We start from the raw sequence: 25,854 nt of genomic DNA, 5'->3' as shown, positions 1-25,854 counted from the left end.
CTTGTCTGTCGCTGAACAGTCGCTTTTTATGTATTCAGCACCTATGTATAATGGTATAAAAATGCTCTAGAAGCTAAAGTCGCACAAATGTCACACAGATTTGGCCTGCAACTTTCTGTGCGACAAATTCAGACAGGAAAAATCAGTATAAATCCTTAGAAAATTATCCCCCAGTGTCTCCATCTGCTGGCGGTATTGAATAAGCATTGCTGCACTGATGGGGTATGCATTAGACGAAAAAAAAGAAGAAAAAGAAGAATAATACGCCCAGAAAAGAGGCGAAAAGGAGAAAAACGTAAAAAAACGTGAAAAAAAAGTAAGAGGAAGAGAAGGGAAAAAAAGGTGGAAATGGGTTTAAAAGTGATTTCGGCGGAGAAATATATATATATATATATATATATATATATATATATATATATATATACGCGCACACACACACATATATATAAACGTATTCTCCGTTGAGATATTGCAGCCGCTGCTGTGTCCAGGCCCAGGAGCCTTAGCACTGTGCTGTGATGTCACTCAATACCACTGACATCACTAGGTGTAAACAACATCTCTCCTTTGCTGTGTATGTGACTATGGAGCTGTTTGGTGATGTCGTCTATTATGGCCTTCATAGAAGCAACAGGAGATTGTTGCATCCATCTAGAACCCTCAGAACTACAGTGCTATGATGTCACTCACTTCCACAGGCCTTGCAGAGTGTAAACAACAACAACCCAGCTTTGTTGTGTATGTAACCATAGGGATTGTGATGTCACCTAGAACCTTCACAGCAGCGACAGCTTTATGAGGAGCATCAGCACTGCTCTGCCTGAGCAGAACCATCACCGCCATAGGTTGTCAAATAACCCGGATTTAACCCACACAGGTAAGTCCAATGGGGTGCAGGCATGTCCTCTATGCTTACAGCTTCCCGTGGGTGTTGGTTTGATACCGTTTGGGGACAGCCAAGGAGGCATCTGCAGGCAACAAAGGTAGGTGTGTGCTTGTGTGTGTGTTTCCTATGCAGATCCTAAGCCCAGTGTCACATGCAAGTAGGAGGAGTAAGAAGGGTTCCTGGCAAATCCGGGTTATGGATTGCATTTAAAAAGGCCCCGTGGGAGTGCAATGGGCCCCTGTCTTGCTGCTTAGCAATAATGGTATGGGTTTAGGTTCTGCTGTGTGTACTGGTGGTTGACTGCCCCCCAGCCCAGAGTGTGCATGGAAAATTGTCTGGCAGCCTCCCTGACAGCAAGCAGTGATAGTGCCCATGAAGGGGACCTTGTTGGGCCCGCCCCTTTCACGGTTATCGCTTCTCGGCCTTTTGGCTAAGATCAAGTGTAGTATCTGTTCTTATCAGTTTAATATCTGATACGTCCCCTATCTGGGGACCATATATTAAATGGATTTTTGAGAACGGGGGCCGATTTCGAAGCTTGCTTCCGTCGCCCTATGCATTGACCCGATATGGCAGTATCTTCGGGTACAGTGCACCACCCCCTTACAGGGTTAAAAAGAAAGATTCCTACTTTCATTGCTACCTGCTTGCTGGCTAGCCAGCTAGCCAGCCCTGTGGGCCTTGCTGCTGCTGCAGCCAAAAAACAAAAGGTGGTGCTGCTGCTGCTTCTGCTGCTTCTGCTTGTGTCTGGCCGCTGTTGGAGCGTCCAGGCACAGGACTTCTGCTGCTGCTGACTAAATGGCCTCCTTAATTGGATCATTTGAGTAGCCAGCACACCTGTGCAGGTAGGGCATGACATGATAGGCAGCTGCCTTGATAGCGGGTGGGTGCTGAATGTTCCTAATTGACAAAATAAGATTAATGCTTATGAAGAAATATAAAATCTCATCCCTTCCCCAATATCGCGCCACACCCCTACCCCTTAATTCCCTGGTTGAACTTGATGGACATATGTCTTTTTTCGACCGTACTAACTATGTAACTATGTAACATAACATGGGGGGGTCTCCTGGCTGTTCACACAGGTGTGTCATTGCTGTACATTGACCATGCATTGCTTCTGTGGTATTGCAAAGGCAAAGACAAATGCTTCCAGCCATCCATTGCACTAATGGATTGGTCATCAGCTGGCTGTCTATGTCCCGCATCAATATAGACCAAAGTACAGAGGGTTAGGCTATGCTATAGTGCACCTACCTGATGCATCAGAAGGTGCGAGGCCCTTGCTAAATTCTGTGCACAGACTTTGAGATCTATGCTTTAGACTGTATCTAAACCTGCTCCAACATGGACTGACATTCTGGCCTACTTTCAGCCGATGCGACTTGTCTGTCGCTGAACAGTCGCTTTTTATGTATTCAGCACCTATGTATAATGTTGTAAAAATGCTCTAGAAGCTAAAGTCGCAGAAATGTCACACATATTTGGCCTGCAACTTTCTGTGCGACAAATTCAGACAGGAAAAATCAGTATAAATCCTTAGAAAATTATCCCCCAGTGTCTCCATCTGCTGGCGGTATTGAATAAGCATTGCTGCACTGATGGGGTATGCATTAGACGAAAAAAAAGAAGAAAAAGAAGAATAATACGCCCAGAAAAGAGGCGAAAAGGAGAAAAACGTAAAAAAACGTGAAAAAAAAGTAAGAGGAAGAGAAGGGAAAAAAAGGTGGAAATGGGTTTAAAAGTGATTTCGGCGGAGAAATATATATATATATATATATATATATATATATATATATACGCGCACACACACACATATATATAAACGTATTCTCCGTTGAGATATTGCAGCCGCTGCTGTGTCCAGGCCCAGGAGCCTTAGCACTGTGCTGTGATGTCACTCAATACCACTGACATCACTAGGTGTAAACAACATCTCTCCTTTGCTGTGTATGTGACTATGGAGCTGTTTGGTGATGTCGTCTATTATGGCCTTCATAGAAGCAACAGGAGATTGTTGCATCCATCTAGAACCCTCAGAACTACAGTGCTATGATGTCACTCACTTCCACAGGCCTTGCAGAGTGTAAACAACAACAACCCAGCTTTGTTGTGTATGTAACCATAGGGATTGTGATGTCACCTAGAACCTTCACAGCAGCGACAGCTTTATGAGGAGCATCAGCACTGCTCTGCCTGAGCAGAACCATCACCGCCATAGGTTGTCAAATAACCCGGATTTAACCCACACAGGTAAGTCCAATGGGGTGCAGGCATGTCCTCTATGCTTACAGCTTCCCGTGGGTGTTGGTTTGATACCGTTTGGGGACAGCCAAGGAGGCATCTGCAGGCAACAAAGGTAGGTGTGTGCTTGTGTGTGTGTTTCCTATGCAGATCCTAAGCCCAGTGTCACATGCAAGTAGGAGGAGTAAGAAGGGTTCCTGGCAAATCCGGGTTATGGATTGCATTTAAAAAGGCCCCGTGGGAGTGCAATGGGCCCCTGTCTTGCTGCTTAGCAATAATGGTATGGGTTTAGGTTCTGCTGTGTGTACTGGTGGTTGACTGCCCCCCAGCCCAGAGTGTGCATGGAAAATTGTCTGGCAGCCTCCCTGACAGCAAGCAGTGATAGTGCCCATGAAGGGGACCTTGTTGGGCCCGCCCCTTTCACGGTTATCGCTTCTCGGCCTTTTGGCTAAGATCAAGTGTAGTATCTGTTCTTATCAGTTTAATATCTGATACGTCCCCTATCTGGGGACCATATATTAAATGGATTTTTGAGAACGGGGGCCGATTTCGAAGCTTGCTTCCGTCGCCCTATGCATTGACCCGATATGGCAGTATCTTCGGGTACAGTGCACCACCCCCTTACAGGGTTAAAAAGAAAGATTCCTACTTTCATTGCTACCTGCTTGCTGGCTAGCCAGCTAGCCAGCCCTGTGGGCCTTGCTGCTGCTGCTGCTGCTGCTGCAGCAGCCAAAAAACAAAAGGTGGTGCTGCTGCTGCTTCTGCTGCTTCTGCTTGTGTCTGGCCGCTGTTGGAGCGTCCAGGCACAGGACTTCTGCTGCTGCTGACTAAATGGCCTCCTTAATTGGATCATTTGAGTAGCCAGCACACCTGTGCAGGTAGGGCATGACATGATAGGCAGCTGCCTTGATAGCGGGTGGGTGCTGAATGTTCCTAATTGACAAAATAAGATTAATGCTTATGAAGAAATATAAAATCTCATCCCTTCCCCAATATCGCGCCACACCCCTACCCCTTAATTCCCTGGTTGAACTTGATGGACATATGTCTTTTTTCGACCGTACTAACTATGTAACTATGTAACATAACATGGGGGGGTCTCCTGGCTGTTCACACAGGTGTGTCATTGCTGTACATTGACCATGCATTTCTTCTGTGGTATTGCAAAGGCAAAGACAAATGCTTCCAGCCATCCATTGCACTAATGGATTGGTCATCAGCTGGCTGTCTATGTCCCGCATCAATATAGACCAAAGTACAGAGGGTTAGGCTATGCTATAGTGCACCTACCTGATGCATCAGAAGGTGCGAGGCCCTTGCTAAATTCTGTGCACAGACTTTGAGATCTATGCTTTAGACTGTATCTAAACCTGCTCCAACATGGACTGACATTCTGGCCTACTTTCAGCCGATGCGACTTGTCTGTCGCTGAACAGTCGCTTTTTATGTATTCAGCACCTATGTATAATGTTGTAAAAATGCTCTAGAAGCTAAAGTCGCAGAAATGTCACACATATTTGGCCTGCAACTTTCTGTGCGACAAATTCAGACAGGAAAAATCAGTATAAATCCTTAGAAAATTATCCCCCAGTGTCTCCATCTGCTGGCGGTATTGAATAAGCATTGCTGCACTGATGGGGTATGCATTAGACGAAAAAAAAGAAGAAAAAGAAGAATAATACGCCCAGAAAAGAGGCGAAAAGGAGAAAAACGTAAAAAAACGTGAAAAAAAAGTAAGAGGAAGAGAAGGGAAAAAAAGGTGGAAATGGGTTTAAAAGTGATTTCGGCGGAGAAATATATATATATATATATATATATATATATATATATATATATATATATACGCGCACACACACACATATATATAAACGTATTCTCCGTTGAGATATTGCAGCCGCTGCTGTGTCCAGGCCCAGGAGCCTTAGCACTGTGCTGTGATGTCACTCAATACCACTGACATCACTAGGTGTAAACAACATCTCTCCTTTGCTGTGTATGTGACTATGGAGCTGTTTGGTGATGTCGTCTATTATGGCCTTCATAGAAGCAACAGGAGATTGTTGCATCCATCTAGAACCCTCAGAACTACAGTGCTATGATGTCACTCACTTCCACAGGCCTTGCAGAGTGTAAACAACAACAACCCAGCTTTGTTGTGTATGTAACCATAGGGATTGTGATGTCACCTAGAACCTTCACAGCAGCGACAGCTTTATGAGGAGCATCAGCACTGCTCTGCCTGAGCAGAACCATCACCGCCATAGGTTGTCAAATAACCCGGATTTAACCCACACAGGTAAGTCCAATGGGGTGCAGGCATGTCCTCTATGCTTACAGCTTCCCGTGGGTGTTGGTTTGATACCGTTTGGGGACAGCCAAGGAGGCATCTGCAGGCAACAAAGGTAGGTGTGTGCTTGTGTGTGTGTTTCCTATGCAGATCCTAAGCCCAGTGTCACATGCAAGTAGGAGGAGTAAGAAGGGTTCCTGGCAAATCCGGGTTATGGATTGCATTTAAAAAGGCCCCGTGGGAGTGCAATGGGCCCCTGTCTTGCTGCTTAGCAATAATGGTATGGGTTTAGGTTCTGCTGTGTGTACTGGTGGTTGACTGCCCCCCCAGCCCAGAGTGTGCATGGAAAATTGTCTGGCAGCCTCCCTGACAGCAAGCAGTGATAGTGCCCATGAAGGGGACCTTGTTGGGCCCGCCCCTTTCACGGTTATCGCTTCTCGGCCTTTTGGCTAAGATCAAGTGTAGTATCTGTTCTTATCAGTTTAATATCTGATACGTCCCCTATCTGGGGACCATATATTAAATGGATTTTTGAGAACGGGGGCCGATTTCGAAGCTTGCTTCCGTCGCCCTATGCATTGACCCGATATGGCAGTATCTTCGGGTACAGTGCACCACCCCCTTACAGGGTTAAAAAGAAAGATTCCTACTTTCATTGCTACCTGCTTGCTGGCTAGCCAGCTAGCCAGCCCTGTGGGCCTTGCTGCTGCTGCTGCTGCTGCTGCAGCCAAAAAACAAAAGGTGGTGCTGCTGCTGCTTCTGCTGCTTCTGCTTGTGTCTGGCCGCTGTTGGAGCGTCCAGGCACAGGACTTCTGCTGCTGCTGACTAAATGGCCTCCTTAATTGGATCATTTGAGTAGCCAGCACACCTGTGCAGGTAGGGCATGACATGATAGGCAGCTGCCTTGATAGCGGGTGGGTGCTGAATGTTCCTAATTGACAAAATAAGATTAATGCTTATGAAGAAATATAAAATCTCATCCCTTCCCCAATATCGCGCCACACCCCTACCCCTTAATTCCCTGGTTGAACTTGATGGACATATGTCTTTTTTCGACCGTACTAACTATGTAACTATGTAACATAACATGGGGGGGTCTCCTGGCTGTTCACACAGGTGTGTCATTGCTGTACATTGACCATGCATTGCTTCTGTGGTATTGCAAAGGCAAAGACAAATGCTTCCAGCCATCCATTGCACTAATGGATTGGTCATCAGCTGGCTGTCTATGTCCCGCATCAATATAGACCAAAGTACAGAGGGTTAGGCTATGCTATAGTGCACCTACCTGATGCATCAGAAGGTGCGAGGCCCTTGCTAAATTCTGTGCACAGACTTTGAGATCTATGCTTTAGACTGTATCTAAACCTGCTCCAACATGGACTGACATTCTGGCCTACTTTCAGCCGATGCGACTTGTCTGTCGCTGAACAGTCGCTTTTTATGTATTCAGCACCTATGTATAATGTTGTAAAAATGCTCTAGAAGCTAAAGTCGCAGAAATGTCACACATATTTGGCCTGCAACTTTCTGTGCGACAAATTCAGACAGGAAAAATCTGTATAAATCCTTAGAAAATTATCCCCCAGTGTCTCCATCTGCTGGCGGTATTGAATAAGCATTGCTGCACTGATGGGGTATGCATTAGACGAAAAAAAAGAAGAAAAAGAAGAATAATACGCCCAGAAAAGAGGCGAAAAGGAGAAAAACGTAAAAAAACGTGAAAAAAAAGTAAGAGGAAGAGAAGGGAAAAAAAGGTGGAAATGGGTTTAAAAGTGATTTCGGCGGAGAAATATATATATATATATATATATATATATATATATATATATATACGCGCACACACACACATATAGATATAAACGTATTCTCCGTTGAGATATTGCAGCCGCTGCTGTGTCCAGGCCCAGGAGCCTTAGCACTGTGCTGTGATGTCACTCAATACCACTGACATCACTAGGTGTAAACAACATCTCTCCTTTGCTGTGTATGTGACTATGGAGCTGTTTGGTGATGTCGTCTATTATGGCCTTCATAGAAGCAACAGGAGATTGTTGCATCCATCTAGAACCCTCAGAACTACAGTGCTATGATGTCACTCACTTCCACAGGCCTTGCAGAGTGTAAACAACAACAACCCAGCTTTGTTGTGTATGTAACCATAGGGATTGTGATGTCACCTAGAACCTTCACAGCAGCGACAGCTTTATGAGGAGCATCAGCACTGCTCTGCCTGAGCAGAACCATCACCGCCATAGGTTGTCAAATAACCCGGATTTAACCCACACAGGTAAGTCCAATGGGGTGCAGGCATGTCCTCTATGCTTACAGCTTCCCGTGGGTGTTGGTTTGATACCGTTTGGGGACAGCCAAGGAGGCATCTGCAGGCAACAAAGGTAGGTGTGTGCTTGTGTGTGTGTTTCCTATGCAGATCCTAAGCCCAGTGTCACATGCAAGTAGGAGGAGTAAGAAGGGTTCCTGGCAAATCCGGGTTATGGATTGCATTTAAAAAGGCCCCGTGGGAGTGCAATGGGCCCCTGTCTTGCTGCTTAGCAATAATGGTATGGGTTTAGGTTCTGCTGTGTGTACTGGTGGTTGACTGCCCCCCAGCCCAGAGTGTGCATGGAAAATTGTCTGGCAGCCTCCCTGACAGCAAGCAGTGATAGTGCCCATGAAGGGGACCTTGTTGGGCCCGCCCCTTTCACGGTTATCGCTTCTCGGCCTTTTGGCTAAGATCAAGTGTAGTATCTGTTCTTATCAGTTTAATATCTGATACGTCCCCTATCTGGGGACCATATATTAAATGGATTTTTGAGAACGGGGGCCGATTTCGAAGCTTGCTTCCGTCGCCCTATGCATTGACCCGATATGGCAGTATCTTCGGGTACAGTGCACCACCCCCTTACAGGGTTAAAAAGAAAGATTCCTACTTTCATTGCTACCTGCTTGCTGGCTAGCCAGCTAGCCAGCCCTGTGGGCCTTGCTGCTGCTGCTGCTGCTGCTGCAGCCAAAAAACAAAAGGTGGTGCTGCTGCTGCTTCTGCTGCTTCTGCTTGTGTCTGGCCGCTGTTGGAGCGTCCAGGCACAGGACTTCTGCTGCTGCTGACTAAATGGCCTCCTTAATTGGATCATTTGAGTAGCCAGCACACCTGTGCAGGTAGGGCATGACATGATAGGCAGCTGCCTTGATAGCGGGTGGGTGCTGAATGTTCCTAATTGACAAAATAAGATTAATGCTTATGAAGAAATATAAAATCTCATCCCTTCCCCAATATCGCGCCACACCCCTACCCCTTAATTCCCTGGTTGAACTTGATGGACATATGTCTTTTTTCGACCGTACTAACTATGTAACTATGTAACATAACATGGGGGGGTCTCCTGGCTGTTCACACAGGTGTGTCATTGCTGTACATTGACCATGCATTGCTTCTGTGGTATTGCAAAGGCAAAGACAAATGCTTCCAGCCATCCATTGCACTAATGGATTGGTCATCAGCTGGCTGTCTATGTCCCGCATCAATATAGACCAAAGTACAGAGGGTTAGGCTATGCTATAGTGCACCTACCTGATGCATCAGAAGGTGCGAGGCCCTTGCTAAATTCTGTGCACAGACTTTGAGATCTATGCTTTAGACTGTATCTAAACCTGCTCCAACATGGACTGACATTCTGGCCTACTTTCAGCCGATGCGACTTGTCTGTCGCTGAACAGTCGCTTTTTATGTATTCAGCACCTATGTATAATGTTGTAAAAATGCTCTAGAAGCTAAAGTCGCAGAAATGTCACACATATTTGGCCTGCAACTTTCTGTGCGACAAATTCAGACAGGAAAAATCAGTATAAATCCTTAGAAAATTATCCCCCAGTGTCTCCATCTGCTGGCGGTATTGAATAAGCATTGCTGCACTGATGGGGTATGCATTAGACGAAAAAAAAGAAGAAAAAGAAGAATAATACGCCCAGAAAAGAGGCGAAAAGGAGAAAAACGTAAAAAAACGTGAAAAAAAAGTAAGAGGAAGAGAAGGGAAAAAAAGGTGGAAATGGGTTTAAAAGTGATTTCGGCGGAGAAATATATATATATATATATATATATATATATATATACGCGCACACACACACATATATATAAACGTATTCTCCGTTGAGATATTGCAGCCGCTGCTGTGTCCAGGCCCAGGAGCCTTAGCACTGTGCTGTGATGTCACTCAATACCACTGACATCACTAGGTGTAAACAACATCTCTCCTTTGCTGTGTATGTGACTATGGAGCTGTTTGGTGATGTCGTCTATTATGGCCTTCATAGAAGCAACAGGAGATTGTTGCATCCATCTAGAACCCTCAGAACTACAGTGCTATGATGTCACTCACTTCCACAGGCCTTGCAGAGTGTAAACAACAACAACCCAGCTTTGTTGTGTATGTAACCATAGGGATTGTGATGTCACCTAGAACCTTCACAGCAGCGACAGCTTTATGAGGAGCATCAGCACTGCTCTGCCTGAGCAGAACCATCACCGCCATAGGTTGTCAAATAACCCGGATTTAACCCACACAGGTAAGTCCAATGGGGTGCAGGCATGTCCTCTATGCTTACAGCTTCCCGTGGGTGTTGGTTTGATACCGTTTGGGGACAGCCAAGGAGGCATCTGCAGGCAACAAAGGTAGGTGTGTGCTTGTGTGTGTGTTTCCTATGCAGATCCTAAGCCCAGTGTCACATGCAAGTAGGAGGAGTAAGAAGGGTTCCTGGCAAATCCGGGTTATGGATTGCATTTAAAAAGGCCCCGTGGGAGTGCAATGGGCCCCTGTCTTGCTGCTTAGCAATAATGGTATGGGTTTAGGTTCTGCTGTGTGTACTGGTGGTTGACTGCCCCCCAGCCCAGAGTGTGCATGGAAAATTGTCTGGCAGCCTCCCTGACAGCAAGCAGTGATAGTGCCCATGAAGGGGACCTTGTTGGGCCCGCCCCTTTCACGGTTATCGCTTCTCGGCCTTTTGGCTAAGATCAAGTGTAGTATCTGTTCTTATCAGTTTAATATCTGATACGTCCCCTATCTGGGGACCATATATTAAATGGATTTTTGAGAACGGGGGCCGATTTCGAAGCTTGCTTCCGTCGCCCTATGCATTGACCCGATATGGCAGTATCTTCGGGTACAGTGCACCACCCCCTTACAGGGTTAAAAAGAAAGATTCCTACTTTCATTGCTACCTGCTTGCTGGCTAGCCAGCTAGCCAGCCCTGTGGGCCTTGCTGCTGCTGCTGCTGCTGCTGCAGCCAAAAAACAAAAGGTGGTGCTGCTGCTGCTTCTGCTGCTTCTGCTTGTGTCTGGCCGCTGTTGGAGCGTCCAGGCACAGGACTTCTGCTGCTGCTGACTAAATGGCCTCCTTAATTGGATCATTTGAGTAGCCAGCACACCTGTGCAGGTAGGGCATGACATGATAGGCAGCTGCCTTGATAGCGGGTGGGTGCTGAATGTTCCTAATTGACAAAATAAGATTAATGCTTATGAAGAAATATAAAATCTCATCCCTTCCCCAATATCGCGCCACACCCCTACCCCTTAATTCCCTGGTTGAACTTGATGGACATATGTCTTTTTTCGACCGTACTAACTATGTAACTATGTAACATAACATGGGGGGGTCTCCTGGCTGTTCACACAGGTGTGTCATTGCTGTACATTGACCATGCATTGCTTCTGTGGTATTGCAAAGGCAAAGACAAATGCTTCCAGCCATCCATTGCACTAATGGATTGGTCATCAGCTGGCTGTCTATGTCCCGCATCAATATAGACCAAAGTACAGAGGGTTAGGCTATGCTATAGTGCACCTACCTGATGCATCAGAAGGTGCGAGGCCCTTGCTAAATTCTGTGCACAGACTTTGAGATCTATGCTTTAGACTGTATCTAAACCTGCTCCAACATGGACTGACATTCTGGCCTACTTTCAGCCGATGCGACTTGTCTGTCGCTGAACAGTCGCTTTTTATGTATTCAGCACCTATGTATAATGTTGTAAAAATGCTCTAGAAGCTAAAGTCGCAGAAATGTCACACATATTTGGCCTGCAACTTTCTGTGCGACAAATTCAGACAGGAAAAATCAGTATAAATCCTTAGAAAATTATCCCCCAGTGTCTCCATCTGCTGGCGGTATTGAATAAGCATTGCTGCACTGATGGGGTATGCATTAGACGGAAAAAAAGAAGAAAAAGAAGAATAATACGCCCAGAAAAGAGGCGAAAAGGAGAAAAACGTAAAAAAACGTGAAAAAAAAGTAAGAGGAAGAGAAGGGAAAAAAAGGTGGAAATGGGTTTAAAAGTGATTTCGGCGGAGAAATATATATATATATATATATATATATATATATACGCGCACACACACACATATATATAAACGTATTCTCCGTTGAGATATTGCAGCCGCTGCTGTGTCCAGGCCCAGGAGCCTTAGCACTGTGCTGTGATGTCACTCAATACCACTGACATCACTAGGTGTAAACAACATCTCTCCTTTGCTGTGTATGTGACTATGGAGCTGTTTGGTGATGTCGTCTATTATGGCCTTCATAGAAGCAACAGGAGATTGTTGCATCCATCTAGAACCCTCAGAACTACAGTGCTATGATGTCACTCACTTCCACAGGCCTTGCAGAGTGTAAACAACAACAACCCAGCTTTGTTGTGTATGTAACCATAGGGATTGTGATGTCACCTAGAACCTTCACAGCAGCGACAGCTTTATGAGGAGCATCAGCACTGCTCTGCCTGAGCAGAACCATCACCGCCATAGGTTGTCAAATAACCCGGATTTAACCCACACAGGTAAGTCCAATGGGGTGCAGGCATGTCCTCTATGCTTACAGCTTCCCGTGGGTGTTGGTTTGATACCGTTTGGGGACAGCCAAGGAGGCATCTGCAGGCAACAAAGGTAGGTGTGTGCTTGTGTGTGTGTTTCCTATGCAGATCCTAAGCCCAGTGTCACATGCAAGTAGGAGGAGTAAGAAGGGTTCCTGGCAAATCCGGGTTATGGATTGCATTTAAAAAGGCCCCGTGGGAGTGCAATGGGCCCCTGTCTTGCTGCTTAGCAATAATGGTATGGGTTTAGGTTCTGCTGTGTGTACTGGTGGTTGACTGCCCCCCAGCCCAGAGTGTGCATGGAAAATTGTCTGGCAGCCTCCCTGACAGCAAGCAGTGATAGTGCCCATGAAGGGGACCTTGTTGGGCCCGCCCCTTTCACGGTTATCGCTTCTCGGCCTTTTGGCTAAGATCAAGTGTAGTATCTGTTCTTATCAGTTTAATATCTGATACGTCCCCTATCTGGGGACCATATATTAAATGGATTTTTGAGAACGGGGGCCGATTTCGAAGCTTGCTTCCGTCGCCCTATGCATTGACCCGATATGGCAGTATCTTCGGGTACAGTGCACCACCCCCTTACAGGGTTAAAAAGAAAGATTCCTACTTTCATTGCTACCTGCTTGCTGGCTAGCCAGCTAGCCAGCCCTGTGGGCCTTGCTGCTGCTGCTGCTGCTGCTGCAGCCAAAAAACAAAAGGTGGTGCTGCTGCTGCTTCTGCTGCTTCTGCTTGTGTCTGGCCGCTGTTGGAGCGTCCAGGCACAGGACTTCTGCTGCTGCTGACTAAATGGCCTCCTTAATTGGATCATTTGAGTAGCCAGCACACCTGTGCAGGTAGGGCATGACATGATAGGCAGCTGCCTTGATAGCGGGTGGGTGCTGAATGTTCCTAATTGACAAAATAAGATTAATGCTTATGAAGAAATATAAAATCTCATCCCTTCCCCAATATCGCGCCACACCCCTACCCCTTAATTCCCTGGTTGAACTTGATGGACATATGTCTTTTTTCGACCGTACTAACTATGTAACTATGTAACATAACATGGGGGGGTCTCCTGGCTGTTCACACAGGTGTGTCATTGCTGTACATTGACCATGCATTGCTTCTGTGGTATTGCAAAGGCAAAGACAAATGCTTCCAGCCATCCATTGCACTAATGGATTGGTCATCAGCTGGCTGTCTATGTCCCGCATCAATATAGACCAAAGTACAGAGGGTTAGGCTATGCTATAGTGCACCTACCTGATGCATCAGAAGGTGCGAGGCCCTTGCTAAATTCTGTGCACAGACTTTGAGATCTATGCTTTAGACTGTATCTAAACCTGCTCCAACATGGACTGACATTCTGGCCTACTTTCAGCCGATGCGACTTGTCTGTCGCTGAACAGTCGCTTTTTATGTATTCAGCACCTATGTATAATGTTGTAAAAATGCTCTAGAAGCTAAAGTCGCAGAAATGTCACACATATTTGGCCTGCAACTTTCTGTGCGACAAATTCAGACAGGAAAAATCAGTATAAATCCTTAGAAAATTATCCCCCAGTGTCTCCATCTGCTGGCGGTATTGAATAAGCATTGCTGCACTGATGGGGTATGCATTAGACGGAAAAAAAGAAGAAAAAGAAGAATAATACGCCCAGAAAAGAGGCGAAAAGGAGAAAAACGTAAAAAAACGTGAAAAAAAAGTAAGAGGAAGAGAAGGGAAAAAAAGGTGGAAATGGGTTTAAAAGTGATTTCGGCGGAGAAATATATATATATATATATATATATATATATATATATATATATATACGCGCACACACACACATATATATAAACGTATTCTCCGTTGAGATATTGCAGCCGCTGCTGTGTCCAGGCCCAGGAGCCTTAGCACTGTGCTGTGATGTCACTCAATACCACTGACATCACTAGGTGTAAACAACATCTCTCCTTTGCTGTGTATGTGACTATGGAGCTGTTTGGTGATGTCGTCTATTATGGCCTTCATAGAAGCAACAGGAGATTGTTGCATCCATCTAGAACCCTCAGAACTACAGTGCTATGATGTCACTCACTTCCACAGGCCTTGCAGAGTGTAAACAACAACAACCCAGCTTTGTTGTGTATGTAACCATAGGGATTGTGATGTCACCTAGAACCTTCACAGCAGCGACAGCTTTATGAGGAGCATCAGCACTGCTCTGCCTGAGCAGAACCATCACCGCCATAGGTTGTCAAATAACCCGGATTTAACCCACACAGGTAAGTCCAATGGGGTGCAGGCATGTCCTCTATGCTTACAGCTTCCCGTGGGTGTTGGTTTGATACCGTTTGGGGACAGCCAAGGAGGCATCTGCAGGCAACAAAGGTAGGTGTGTGCTTGTGTGTGTGTTTCCTATGCAGATCCTAAGCCCAGTGTCACATGCAAGTAGGAGGAGTAAGAAGGGTTCCTGGCAAATCCGGGTTATGGATTGCATTTAAAAAGGCCCCGTGGGAGTGCAATGGGCCCCTGTCTTGCTGCTTAGCAATAATGGTATGGGTTTAGGTTCTGCTGTGTGTACTGGTGGTTGACTGCCCCCCAGCCCAGAGTGTGCATGGAAAATTGTCTGGCAGCCTCCCTGACAGCAAGCAGTGATAGTGCCCATGAAGGGGACCTTGTTGGGCCCGCCCCTTTCACGGTTATCGCTTCTCGGCCTTTTGGCTAAGATCAAGTGTAGTATCTGTTCTTATCAGTTTAATATCTGATACGTCCCCTATCTGGGGACCATATATTAAATGGATTTTTGAGAACGGGGGCCGATTTCGAAGCTTGCTTCCGTCGCCCTATGCATTGACCCGATATGGCAGTATCTTCGGGTACAGTGCACCACCCCCTTACAGGGTTAAAAAGAAAGATTCCTACTTTCATTGCTACCTGCTTGCTGGCTAGCCAGCTAGCCAGCCCTGTGGGCCTTGCTGCTGCTGCTGCTGCTGCTGCAGCCAAAAAACAAAAGGTGGTGCTGCTGCTGCTTCTGCTGCTTCTGCTTGTGTCTGGCCGCTGTTGGAGCGTCCAGGCACAGGACTTCTGCTGCTGCTGACTAAATGGCCTCCTTAATTGGATCATTTGAGTAGCCAGCACACCTGTGCAGGTAGGGCATGACATGATAGGCAGCTGCCTTGATAGCGGGTGGGTGCTGAATGTTCCTAATTGACAAAATAAGATTAATGCTTATGAAGAAATATAAAATCTCATCCCTTCCCCAATATCGCGCCACACCCCTACCCCTTAATTCCCTGGTTGAACTTGATGGACATATGTCTTTTTTCGACCGTACTAACTATGTAACTATGTAACATAACATGGGGGGGTCTCCTGGCTGTTCACACAGGTGTGTCATTGCTGTACATTGACCATGCATTGCTTCTGTGGTATTGCAAAGGCAAAGACAAATGCTTCCAGCCATCCATTGCACTAATGGATTGGTCATCAGCTGGCTGTCTATGTCCCGCATCAATATAGACCAAAGTACAGAGGGTTAGGCTATGCTATAGTGCACCTACCTGATGCATCAGAAGGTGCGAGGCCCTTGCTAAATTCTGTGCACAGACTTTGAGATCTATGCTTTAGACTGTATCTAAACCTGCTCCAACATGGACTGACATTCTGGCCTACTTTCAGCCGATGCGACTTGTCTGTCGCTGAACAGTCGCTTTTTATGTATTCAGCACCTATGTATAATGTTGTAAAAATGCTCTAGAAGCTAAAGTCGCAGAAATGTCACACATATTTGGCCTGCAACTTTCTGTGCGACAAATTCAGACAGGAAAAATCAGTATAAATCCTTAGAAAATTATCCCCCAGTGTCTCCATCTGCTGGCGGTATTGAATAAGCATTGCTGCACTGATGGGGTATGCATTAGACGAAAAAAAAGAAGAAAAAGAAGAATAATACGCCCAGAAAAGAGGCGAAAAGGAGAAAAACGTAAAAAAACGTGAAAAAAAAGTAAGAGGAAGAGAAGGGAAAAAAAGGTGGAAATGGGTTTAAAAGTGATTTCGGCGGAGAAATATATATATATATATATATATATATATATATATATATATATATACGCGCACACACACACATATATATAAACGTATTCTCCGTTGAGATATTGCAGCCGCTGCTGTGTCCAGGCCCAGGAGCCTTAGCACTGTGCTGTGATGTCACTCAATACCACTGACATCACTAGGTGTAAACAACATCTCTCCTTTGCTGTGTATGTGACTATGGAGCTGTTTGGTGATGTCGTCTATTATGGCCTTCATAGAAGCAACAGGAGATTGTTGCATCCATCTAGAACCCTCAGAACTACAGTGCTATGATGTCACTCACTTCCACAGGCCTTGCAGAGTGTAAACAACAACAACCCAGCTTTGTTGTGTATGTAACCAAAGGGATTTGTGATGTCACCTAGAACCTTCACAGCAGCGACAGCTTTATGAGGAGCATCAGCACTGCTCTGCCTGAGCAGAACCATCACCGCCATAGGTTGTCAAATAACCCGGATTTAACCCACACAGGTAAGTCCAATGGGGTGCAGGCATGTCCTCTATGCTTACAGCTTCCCGTGGGTGTTGGTTTGATACCGTTTGGGGACAGCCAAGGAGGCATCTGCAGGCAACAAAGGTAGGTGTGTGCTTGTGTGTGTGTTTCCTATGCAGATCCTAAGCCCAGTGTCACATGCAAGTAGGAGGAGTAAGAAGGGTTCCTGGCAAATCCGGGTTATGGATTGCATTTAAAAAGGCCCCGTGGGAGTGCAATGGGCCCCTGTCTTGCTGCTTAGCAATAATGGTATGGGTTTAGGTTCTGCTGTGTGTACTGGTGGTTGACTGCCCCCCAGCCCAGAGTGTGCATGGAAAATTGTCTGGCAGCCTCCCTGACAGCAAGCAGTGATAGTGCCCATGAAGGGGACCTTGTTGGGCCCGCCCCTTTCACGGTTATCGCTTCTCGGCCTTTTGGCTAAGATCAAGTGTAGTATCTGTTCTTATCAGTTTAATATCTGATACGTCCCCTATCTGGGGACCATATATTAAATGGATTTTTGAGAACGGGGGCCGATTTCGAAGCTTGCTTCCGTCGCCCTATGCATTGACCCGATATGGCAGTATCTTCGGGTACAGTGCACCACCCCCTTACAGGGTTAAAAAGAAAGATTCCTACTTTCATTGCTACCTGCTTGCTGGCTAGCCAGCTAGCCAGCCCTGTGGGCCTTGCTGCTGCTGCTGCTACTGCTGCAGCCAAAAAACAAAAGGTGGTGCTGCTGCTGCTTCTGCTGCTTCTGCTTGTGTCTGGCCGCTGTTGGAGCGTCCAGGCACAGGACTTCTGCTGCTGCTGACTAAATGGCCTCCTTAATTGGATCATTTGAGTAGCCAGCACACCTGTGCAGGTAGGGCATGACATGATAGGCAGCTGCCTTGATAGCGGGTGGGTGCTGAATGTTCCTAATTGACAAAATAAGATTAATGCTTATGAAGAAATATAAAATCTCATCCCTTCCCCAATACCCTTAATTCCCTGGTTGAACTTGATGGACATATGTCTTTTTTCGACCGTACTAACTATGTAACTATGTAACATAACATGGGGGGGTCTCCTGGCTGTTCACACAGGTGTGTCATTGCTGTACATTGACCATGCATTGCTTCTGTGGTATTGCAAAGGCAAAGACAAATGCTTCCAGCCATCCATTGCACTAATGGATTGGTCATCAGCTGGCTGTCTATGTCCCGCATCAATATAGACCAAAGTACAGAGGGTTAGGCTATGCTATAGTGCACCTACCTGATGCATCAGAAGGTGCGAGGCCCTTGCTAAATTCTGTGCACAGACTTTGAGATCTATGCTTTAGACTGTATCTAAACCTGCTCCAACATGGACTGACATTCTGGCCTACTTTCAGCCGATGCGACTTGTCTGTCGCTGAACAGTCGCTTTTTATGTATTCAGCACCTATGTATAATGTTGTAAAAATGCTCTAGAAGCTAAAGTCGCAGAAATGTCACACATATTTGGCCTGCAACTTTCTGTGCGACAAATTCAGACAGGAAAAATCAGTATAAATCCTTAGAAAATTATCCCCCAGTGTCTCCATCTGCTGGCGGTATTGAATAAGCATTGCTGCACTGATGGGGTATGCATTAGACGAAAAAAAAGAAGAAAAAGAAGAATAATACGCCCAGAAAAGAGGCGAAAAGGAGAAAAACGTAAAAAAACGTGAAAAAAAAGTAAGAGGAAGAGAAGGGAAAAAAAGGTGGAAATGGGTTTAAAAGTGATTTCGGCGGAGAAATATATATATATATATATATATATATATATATATATATATATATATACGCGCACACACACACATATATATAAACGTATTCTCCGTTGAGATATTGCAGCCGCTGCTGTGTCCAGGCCCAGGAGCCTTAGCACTGTGCTGTGATGTCACTCAATACCACTGACATCACTAGGTGTAAACAACATCTCTCCTTTGCTGTGTATGTGACTATGGAGCTGTTTGGTGATGTCGTCTATTATGGCCTTCATAGAAGCAACAGGAGATTGTTGCATCCATCTAGAACCCTCAGAACTACAGTGCTATGATGTCACTCACTTCCACAGGCCTTGCAGAGTGTAAACAACAACAACCCAGCTTTGTTGTGTATGTAACCATAGGGATTGTGATGTCACCTAGAACCTTCACAGCAGCGACAGCTTTATGAGGAGCATCAGCACTGCTCTGCCTGAGCAGAACCATCACCGCCATAGGTTGTCAAATAACCCGGATTTAACCCACACAGGTAAGTCCAATGGGGTGCAGGCATGTCCTCTATGCTTACAGCTTCCCGTGGGTGTTGGTTTGATACCGTTTGGGGACAGCCAAGGAGGCATCTGCAGGCAACAAAGGTAGGTGTGTGCTTGTGTGTGTGTTTCCTATGCAGATCCTAAGCCCAGTGTCACATGCAAGTAGGAGGAGTAAGAAGGGTTCCTGGCAAATCCGGGTTATGGATTGCATTTAAAAAGGCCCCGTGGGAGTGCAATGGGCCCCTGTCTTGCTGCTTAGCAATAATGGTATGGGTTTAGGTTCTGCTGTGTGTACTGGTGGTTGACTGCCCCCCAGCCCAGAGTGTGCATGGAAAATTGTCTGGCAGCCTCCCTGACAGCAAGCAGTGATAGTGCCCATGAAGGGGACCTTGTTGGGCCCGCCCCTTTCACGGTTATCGCTTCTCGGCCTTTTGGCTAAGATCAAGTGTAGTATCTGTTCTTATCAGTTTAATATCTGATACGTCCCCTATCTGGGGACCATATATTAAATGGATTTTTGAGAACGGGGGCCGATTTCGAAGCTTGCTTCCGTCGCCCTATGCATTGACCCGATATGGCAGTATCTTCGGGTACAGTGCACCACCCCCTTACAGGGTTAAAAAGAAAGATTCCTACTTTCATTGCTACCTGCTTGCTGGCTAGCCAGCTAGCCAGCCCTGTGGGCCTTGCTGCTGCTGCTGCTGCTGCTGCAGCCAAAAAACAAAAGGTGGTGCTGCTGCTGCTTCTGCTGCTTCTGCTTGTGTCTGGCCGCTGTTGGAGCGTCCAGGCACAGGACTTCTGCTGCTGCTGACTAAATGGCCTCCTTAATTGGATCATTTGAGTAGCCAGCACACCTGTGCAGGTAGGGCATGACATGATAGGCAGCTGCCTTGATAGCGGGTGGGTGCTGAATGTTCCTAATTGACAAAATAAGATTAATGCTTATGAAGAAATATAAAATCTCATCCCTTCCCCAATATCGCGCCACACCCCTACCCCTTAATTCCCTGGTTGAACTTGATGGACATATGTCTTTTTTCGACCGTACTAACTATGTAACTATGTAACATAACATGGGGGGGTCTCCTGGCTGTTCACACAGGTGTGTCATTGCTGTACATTGACCATGCATTGCTTCTGTGGTATTGCAAAGGCAAAGACAAATGCTTCCAGCCATCCATTGCACTAATGGATTGGTCATCAGCTGGCTGTCTATGTCCCGCATCAATATAGACCAAAGTACAGAGGGTTAGGCTATGCTATAGTGCACCTACCTGATGCATCAGAAGGTGCGAGGCCCTTGCTAAATTCTGTGCACAGACTTTGAGATCTATGCTTTAGACTGTATCTAAACCTGCTCCAACATGGACTGACATTCTGGCCTACTTTCAGCCGATGCGACTTGTCTGTCGCTGAACAGTCGCTTTTTATGTATTCAGCACCTATGTATAATGTTGTAAAAATGCTCTAGAAGCTAAAGTCGCAGAAATGTCACACATATTTGGCCTGCAACTTTCTGTGCGACAAATTCAGACAGGAAAAATCAGTATAAATCCTTAGAAAATTATCCCCCAGTGTCTCCATCTGCTGGCGGTATTGAATAAGCATTGCTGCACTGATGGGGTATGCATTAGACGAAAAAAAAGAAGAAAAAGAAGAATAATACGCCCAGAAAAGAGGCGAAAAGGAGAAAAACGTAAAAAAACGTGAAAAAAAAGTAAGAGGAAGAGAAGGGAAAAAAAGGTGGAAATGGGTTTAAAAGTGATTTCGGCGGAGAAATATATATATATATATATATATATATATATATATATATATATATATATATACGCGCACACACACACATATATATAAACGTATTCTCCGTTGAGATATTGCAGCCGCTGCTGTGTCCAGGCCCAGGAGCCTTAGCACTGTGCTGTGATGTCACTCAATACCACTGACATCACTAGGTGTAAACAACATCTCTCCTTTGCTGTGTATGTGACTATGGAGCTGTTTGGTGATGTCGTCTATTATGGCCTTCATAGAAGCAACAGGAGATTGTTGCATCCATCTAGAACCCTCAGAACTACAGTGCTATGATGTCACTCACTTCCACAGGCCTTGCAGAGTGTAAACAACAACAACCCAGCTTTGTTGTGTATGTAACCATAGGGATTGTGATGTCACCTAGAACCTTCACAGCAGCGACAGCTTTATGAGGAGCATCAGCACTGCTCTGCCTGAGCAGAACCATCACCGCCATAGGTTGTCAAATAACCCGGATTTAACCCACACAGGTAAGTCCAATGGGGTGCAGGCATGTCCTCTATGCTTACAGCTTCCCGTGGGTGTTGGTTTGATACCGTTTGGGGACAGCCAAGGAGGCATCTGCAGGCAACAAAGGTAGGTGTGTGCTTGTGTGTGTGTTTCCTATGCAGATCCTAAGCCCAGTGTCACATGCAAGTAGGAGGAGTAAGAAGGGTTCCTGGCAAATCCGGGTTATGGATTGCATTTAAAAAGGCCCCGTGGGAGTGCAATGGGCCCCTGTCTTGCTGCTTAGCAATAATGGTATGGGTTTAGGTTCTGCTGTGTGTACTGGTGGTTGACTGCCCCCCAGCCCAGAGTGTGCATGGAAAATTGTCTGGCAGCCTCCCTGACAGCAAGCAGTGATAGTGCCCATGAAGGGGACCTTGTTGGGCCCGCCCCTTTCACGGTTATCGCTTCTCGGCCTTTTGGCTAAGATCAAGTGTAGTATCTGTTCTTATCAGTTTAATATCTGATACGTCCCCTATCTGGGGACCATATATTAAATGGATTTTTGAGAACGGGGGCCGATTTCGAAGCTTGCTTCCGTCGCCCTATGCATTGACCCGATATGGCAGTATCTTCGGGTACAGTGCACCACCCCCTTACAGGGTTAAAAAGAAAGATTCCTACTTTCATTGCTACCTGCTTGCTGGCTAGCCAGCTAGCCAGCCCTGTGGGCCTTGCTGCTGCTGCTGCTGCAGCCAAAAAACAAAAGGTGGTGCTGCTGCTGCTTCTGCTGCTTCTGCTTGTGTCTGGCCGCTGTTGGAGCGTCCAGGCACAGGACTTCTGCTGCTGCTGACTAAATGGCCTCCTTAATTGGATCATTTGAGTAGCCAGCACACCTGTGCAGGTAGGGCATGACATGATAGGCAGCTGCCTTGATAGCGGGTGGGTGCTGAATGTTCCTAATTGACAAAATAAGATTAATGCTTATGAAGAAATATAAAATCTCATCCCTTCCCCAATATCGCGCCACACCCCTACCCCTTAATTCCCTGGTTGAACTTGATGGACATATGTCTTTTTTCGACCGTACTAACTATGTAACTATGTAACATAACATGGGGGGGTCTCCTGGCTGTTCACACAGGTGTGTCATTGCTGTACATTGACCATGCATTGCTTCTGTGGTATTGCAAAGGCAAAGACAAATGCTTCCAGCCATCCATTGCACTAATGGATTGGTCATCAGCTGGCTGTCTATGTCCCGCATCAATATAGACCAAAGTACAGAGGGTTAGGCTATGCTATAGTGCACCTACCTGATGCATCAGAAGGTGCGAGGCCCTTGCTAAATTCTGTGCACAGACTTTGAGATCTATGCTTTAGACTGTATCTAAACCTGCTCCAACATGGACTGACATTCTGGCCTACTTTCAGCCGATGCGACTTGTCTGTCGCTGAACAGTCGCTTTTTATGTATTCAGCACCTATGTATAATGTTGTAAAAATGCTCTAGAAGCTAAAGTCGCAGAAATGTCACACATATTTGGCCTGCAACTTTCTGTGCGACAAATTCAGACAGGAAAAATCAGTATAAATCCTTAGAAAATTATCCCCCAGTGTCTCCATCTGCTGGCGGTATTGAATAAGCATTGCTGCACTGATGGGGTATGCATTAGACGAAAAAAAAGAAGAAAAAGAAGAATAATACGCCCAGAAAAGAGGCGAAAAGGAGAAAAACGTAAAAAAACGTGAAAAAAAAGTAAGAGGAAGAGAAGGGAAAAAAAGGTGGAAATGGGTTTAAAAGTGATTTCGGCGGAGAAATATATATATATATATATATATATATATATATATATATATATATATATATATACGCGCACACACACACATATATATAAACGTATTCTCCGTTGAGATATTGCAGCCGCTGCTGTGTCCAGGCCCAGGAGCCTTAGCACTGTGCTGTGATGTCACTCAATACCACTGACATCACTAGGTGTAAACAACATCTCTCCTTTGCTGTGTATGTGACTATGGAGCTGTTTGGTGATGTCGTCTATTATGGCCTTCATAGAAGCAACAGGAGATTGTTGCATCCATCTAGAACCCTCAGAACTACAGTGCTATGATGTCACTCACTTCCACAGGCCTTGCAGAGTGTAAACAACAACAACCCAGCTTTGTTGTGTATGTAACCATAGGGATTGTGATGTCACCTAGAACCTTCACAGCAGCGACAGCTTTATGAGGAGCATCAGCACTGCTCTGCCTGAGCAGAACCATCACCGCCATAGGTTGTCAAATAACCCGGATTTAACCCACACAGGTAAGTCCAATGGGGTGCAGGCATGTCCTCTATGCTTACAGCTTCCCGTGGGTGTTGGTTTGATACCGTTTGGGGACAGCCAAGGAGGCATCTGCAGGCAACAAAGGTAGGTGTGTGCTTGTGTGTGTGTTTCCTATGCAGATCCTAAGCCCAGTGTCACATGCAAGTAGGAGGAGTAAGAAGGGTTCCTGGCAAATCCGGGTTATGGATTGCATTTAAAAAGGCCCCGTGGGAGTGCAATGGGCCCCTGTCTTGCTGCTTAGCAATAATGGTATGGGTTTAGGTTCTGCTGTGTGTACTGGTGGTTGACTGCCCCCCAGCCCAGAGTGTGCATGGAAAATTGTCTGGCAGCCTCCCTGACAGCAAGCAGTGATAGTGCCCATGAAGGGGACCTTGTTGGGCCCGCCCCTTTCACGGTTATCGCTTCTCGGCCTTTTGGCTAAGATCAAGTGTAGTATCTGTTCTTATCAGTTTAATATCTGATACGTCCCCTATCTGGGGACCATATATTAAATGGATTTTTGAGAACGGGGGCCGATTTCGAAGCTTGCTTCCGTCGCCCTATGCATTGACCCGATATGGCAGTATCTTCGGGTACAGTGCACCACCCCCTTACAGGGTTAAAAAGAAAGATTCCTACTTTCATTGCTACCTGCTTGCTGGCTAGCCAGCTAGCCAGCCCTGTGGGCCTTGCTGCTGCTGCTGCTGCTGCTGCAGCCAAAAAACAAAAGGTGGTGCTGCTGCTGCTTCTGCTGCTTCTGCTTGTGTCTGGCCGCTGTTGGAGCATCCAGGCACAGGACTTCTGCTGCTGCTGACTAAATGGCCTCCTTAATTGGATCATTTGAGTAGCCAGCACACCTGTGCAGGTAGGGCATGACATGATAGGCAGCTGCCTTGATAGCGGGTGGGTGCTGAATGTTCCTAATTGACAAAATAAGATTAATGCTTATGAAGAAATATAAAATCTCATCCCTTCCCCAATATCGCGCCACACCCCTACCCCTTAATTCCCTGGTTGAACTTGATGGACATATGTCTTTTTTCGACCGTACTAACTATGTAACTATGTAACATAACATGGGGGGGTCTCCTGGCTGTTCACACAGGTGGTCATTGCTGTACATTGACCATGCATTGCTTCTGTGGTATTGCAAAGGCAAAGACAAATGCTTCCAGCCATCCATTGCACTAATGGATTGGTCATCAGCTGGCTGTCTATGTCCCGCATCAATATAGACCAAAGTACAGAGGGTTAGGCTATGCTATAGTGCACCTACCTGATGCATCAGAAGGTGCGAGGCCCTTGCTAAATTCTGTGCACAGACTTTGAGATCTATGCTTTAGACTGTATCTAAACCTGCTCCAACATGGACTGACATTCTGGCCTACTTTCAGCCGATGCGACTTGTCTGTCGCTGAACAGTCGCTTTTTATGTATTCAGCACCTATGTATAATGTTGTAAAAATGCTCTAGAAGCTAAAGTCGCAGAAATGTCACACATATTTGGCCTGCAACTTTCTGTGCGACAAATTCAGACAGGAAAAATCAGTATAAATCCTTAGAAAATTATCCCCCAGTGTCTCCATCTGCTGGCGGTATTGAATAAGCATTGCTGCACTGATGGGGTATGCATTAGACGAAAAAAAAGAAGAAAAAGAAGAATAATACGCCCAGAAAAGAGGCGAAAAGGAGAAAAACGTAAAAAAACGTGAAAAAAAAGTAAGAGGAAGAGAAGGGAAAAAAAGGTGGAAATGGGTTTAAAAGTGATTTCGGCGGAGAAATATATATATATATATATATATATATATATATATATATATATATACGCGCACACACACACATATATATAAACGTATTCTCCGTTGAGATATTGCAGCCGCTGCTGTGTCCAGGCCCAGGAGCCTTAGCACTGTGCTGTGATGTCACTCAATACCACTGACATCACTAGGTGTAAACAACATCTCTCCTTTGCTGTGTATGTGACTATGGAGCTGTTTGGTGATGTCGTCTATTATGGCCTTCATAGAAGCAACAGGAGATTGTTGCATCCATCTAGAACCCTCAGAACTACAGTGCTATGATGTCACTCACTTCCACAGGCCTTGCAGAGTGTAAACAACAACAACCCAGCTTTGTTGTGTATGTAACCATAGGGATTGTGATGTCACCTAGAACCTTCACAGCAGCGACAGCTTTATGAGGAGCATCAGCACT

General features: G+C 45.8%; 11 non-coding genes across 11 annotated transcripts; all 11 read left to right on the top strand.

The window, feature by feature from the left end:
• Positions 1-1,296: 1,296 nt before the first annotated feature.
• On the top strand, positions 1,297-1,487 carry LOC130336237 (U2 spliceosomal RNA). The gene has a single exon (XR_008877697.1). It is a non-coding gene; the product is annotated as a U2 spliceosomal RNA (small nuclear RNA).
• A 2,071-nt stretch (positions 1,488-3,558) lies between these two features.
• LOC130336236 (U2 spliceosomal RNA) lies at positions 3,559-3,749 on the top strand. The gene has a single exon (XR_008877696.1). It is a non-coding gene; the product is annotated as a U2 spliceosomal RNA (small nuclear RNA).
• Positions 3,750-5,846: 2,097 nt separating this feature from the next.
• Positions 5,847-6,037, top strand: LOC130336234 (U2 spliceosomal RNA). The gene has a single exon (XR_008877695.1). It is a non-coding gene; the product is annotated as a U2 spliceosomal RNA (small nuclear RNA).
• Positions 6,038-8,126: 2,089 nt separating this feature from the next.
• LOC130336233 (U2 spliceosomal RNA) lies at positions 8,127-8,317 on the top strand. The gene has a single exon (XR_008877694.1). It is a non-coding gene; the product is annotated as a U2 spliceosomal RNA (small nuclear RNA).
• A 2,079-nt stretch (positions 8,318-10,396) lies between these two features.
• LOC130336232 (U2 spliceosomal RNA) lies at positions 10,397-10,587 on the top strand. The gene has a single exon (XR_008877693.1). It is a non-coding gene; the product is annotated as a U2 spliceosomal RNA (small nuclear RNA).
• A 2,077-nt stretch (positions 10,588-12,664) lies between these two features.
• On the top strand, positions 12,665-12,855 carry LOC130336231 (U2 spliceosomal RNA). Its single transcript, XR_008877692.1, has one exon. It is a non-coding gene; the product is annotated as a U2 spliceosomal RNA (small nuclear RNA).
• Positions 12,856-14,944: 2,089 nt separating this feature from the next.
• Positions 14,945-15,135, top strand: LOC130336230 (U2 spliceosomal RNA). Its single transcript, XR_008877691.1, has one exon. It is a non-coding gene; the product is annotated as a U2 spliceosomal RNA (small nuclear RNA).
• Positions 15,136-17,225: 2,090 nt separating this feature from the next.
• Positions 17,226-17,416, top strand: LOC130336229 (U2 spliceosomal RNA). Its single transcript, XR_008877690.1, has one exon. It is a non-coding gene; the product is annotated as a U2 spliceosomal RNA (small nuclear RNA).
• A 2,074-nt stretch (positions 17,417-19,490) lies between these two features.
• On the top strand, positions 19,491-19,681 carry LOC130336228 (U2 spliceosomal RNA). Its single transcript, XR_008877689.1, has one exon. It is a non-coding gene; the product is annotated as a U2 spliceosomal RNA (small nuclear RNA).
• A 2,095-nt stretch (positions 19,682-21,776) lies between these two features.
• On the top strand, positions 21,777-21,967 carry LOC130336227 (U2 spliceosomal RNA). Its single transcript, XR_008877688.1, has one exon. It is a non-coding gene; the product is annotated as a U2 spliceosomal RNA (small nuclear RNA).
• A 2,091-nt stretch (positions 21,968-24,058) lies between these two features.
• LOC130336225 (U2 spliceosomal RNA) lies at positions 24,059-24,249 on the top strand. Its single transcript, XR_008877686.1, has one exon. It is a non-coding gene; the product is annotated as a U2 spliceosomal RNA (small nuclear RNA).
• The last annotated feature ends 1,605 nt before the right edge of the window (positions 24,250-25,854 follow it).

Source organism: Hyla sarda, unplaced genomic scaffold (genome assembly GCF_029499605.1).
Source record: "Hyla sarda isolate aHylSar1 unplaced genomic scaffold, aHylSar1.hap1 scaffold_471, whole genome shotgun sequence".
Classification (NCBI taxonomy): domain Eukaryota; kingdom Metazoa; phylum Chordata; class Amphibia; order Anura; family Hylidae; genus Hyla; species Hyla sarda.
Note: the sequence above shows the minus strand (reverse complement) of the source record. Positions and strands in the feature narration are given on the sequence as shown.